The sequence below is a fragment of the Salvelinus sp. IW2-2015 genome, unplaced genomic scaffold (assembly GCF_002910315.2).
Source record: "Salvelinus sp. IW2-2015 unplaced genomic scaffold, ASM291031v2 Un_scaffold7865, whole genome shotgun sequence".
NCBI lineage: Eukaryota > Metazoa > Chordata > Actinopteri > Salmoniformes > Salmonidae > Salvelinus > Salvelinus sp. IW2-2015.
In genome coordinates this window covers 4,231-6,612 of record NW_019949125.1, presented here as the reverse complement: position 1 = coordinate 6,612, position 2,382 = coordinate 4,231, and the positions used below count along the sequence as shown (strand labels likewise).

General features: G+C 46.2%; 1 long non-coding RNA gene across 1 annotated transcript; it reads right to left on the bottom strand.

Annotated features, from left to right (window-relative positions):
- Window positions 1-282: 282 nt before the first annotated feature.
- Window positions 283-1,693, bottom strand: LOC139027170 (uncharacterized). Its single transcript, XR_011479217.1, has 3 exons — window positions 1,099-1,693; window positions 938-990; window positions 283-390 (listed from the first exon to the last, which is right to left on the bottom strand). It is a non-coding gene; the product is annotated as an uncharacterized lncRNA (long non-coding RNA).
- Window positions 1,694-2,382: the final 689 nt, after the last annotated feature.

Genomic DNA, 2,382 nt, shown 5'->3' with positions numbered 1-2,382 from the left:
CCCTGTTCAATGGCACCTACTACCACACCCTGTTCAATGGCACCTACTACCACACCCTGTTCAATGCACCTACTACCACACCCTGTTCAATGCACCTACTACCACACCCTGTTCAACTGCACCTACTACCACACCCTGTTCAATGCACCTACTACCAACACCCTGTTCAATGCACCTACTACCACACCCTGTCAATGGCACCTACTACCACACCCTGTTCAATGGCACCTACTACCACACCCTGTTCAATGGCACCTAACTACCACACTCTGTTCAATGGCACCTACTACACACCCTGTTCAATGCGCACCTACTACACACCCTGTTCAATGGCACCTACTACCACACCCTGTTCAATGGCACCTACTACCACACCCTGTTCAATGGCACCTTACTACCACACGCCTGTTCAATGACCTACTACCACACCACCCAGGTGCATGAACAGGGTTGGTAGTAGTGCATTGAACAGGTTGGTAGTAGTAATCCTCTACCCCCCCCCCCTTAAAAGATTTAGATGCACATTGTAAAGTGGTGTTCCACTGATTCATAAGGTGAAGCCACCAATTTGTAAGTCGCCTGGATAAAGCGTCTGCTAAATGACTTAAATGTAAATGTTAAATGTACTACCACACCTGTTCAAGTATCACCATGCACCTACTGCCACACACCTGTTCAATGGCAACCTACTGCCACACCCTGTCAATGCACCTCACTCGAACCTGTTCATGCACCTACTAACCACACTGTTCACTGCACCTACTACCACACCCTGTTCAATGCACCTACTACCACACCCTGTTCAATGCAACCTACTAGCACACCCTGTTCAATGGCACTACCCACACCCTGTTCAATGCACTACTACACACCCTGTTCAATGCACCTACTACCACACCCTGTTCAATGCACCTACTACCACACCTGTTCAATGCACCTACTACCACACCCTGTTCAATGGCACCTACTACCACACCCTGTTCAATGCACCTACTACCACACCCCTGTTCAATGGCACCTACTACCACACCCTGTTCAATGCTCCTACTACCACAACCTGTTCAATGCACCTACTACCACACCCTGGTTCCAATGCACCTAATACCACACCCTGTTCAATGGCACTTAAATATGTTGTCCTGCCCGTCCCCTCTGGAATGGACACTCTTACTGACAGTTGTGGCTGCTTTGTGTGATGTATTGTTGTCTCTGCCTTCTTGCCTTTTGTGCTGTTGTCTGTGCCCAATAATGTTTGTACCATGTTGTGTTGCTACCATGTTGTGATTCTACCATTCTGTGTTGCTGCCATGCTATGTTGTCTTAGGTCTCTCTTTATGTAGTGTTGTGTTGCTGCCATGTTGTGTTGCTAACATGCTGTGTTGTCATGTGTTGCTACCATGCTATGTTGTTGTCTTAGGTCTCTTTATGTAGTGTTGTCTCGTCGTGATGTGTGTTTTGTCCTATATTTATGTTAGTTAATCCCAGCCCCCGTCCCCGCAAGAGGTCTTTTGCCTTTTGGTAGGCCATCATTGTAAATAAGAATTTGTTCTTAACTGACTTGCCAAGATAAATAAAGGTTGGATAAATAAATAAAACATACACAATCCATGTCTCAAAGCTTAAAAATCCTCCTTTAACCTGTCTCCTCCCCATAACCCGTCTCCTCCCCATAACCCGTCTCCTCCCCATAACCCGTCTCATCAATAAGGGATCATAGCTTTCACCTGGATTCACCTGGTCAGACTGTCATGGAAAGGTGTTCCTAATGTTATGTCCACTGTGTGTATACAGTGCATTTAGAAAGTATTCAGACCCCTTGACTGTTTCAACATTTTGTTACGTTACAGCCTTAATTCTAAAATGTATTACGTTTATTTCCCCTCATAAATCTACACACAATACCCCAATAATTACAAAGCAAAACACTTTTTTCTCACATATCAAACTGAAATATCWCATTTACATAATTATTCAGACSCTTTACTCAGTACTCTGTTGAAGCACCTTTGGCARCGATTACAGCCTTGAGTCTTGAGTATGGTGCTACAAGCTTGGAACACCTGTATTTGGGGAGTTTCTCCCATTCTTCTCTGCAGACCCTCTCTGTCAGGTTGGAAAGGGGAGTGTCGCTGCACAGCTGTTAGATCGGGTTCAAGTCCGGGCTCTGGCTGGYCCACTCAAGGACATTCAGAGACTTACCCCTAAGCCACTCCGGCTGTGTGCTTAGGGTCGTTGTCCTGTTGGAAGGTGAACCTCCTCCCCAGTSTGAGGTCCTGAGYGCTCTGGAGCAGGTTTTCATTAAGGATCTCTGTACTTTGCTCTGTTTATCTTTCCCTCGATCCTRACTAGTCTCCCAGTTCCTGCCGCTGAAAAACATCCCCA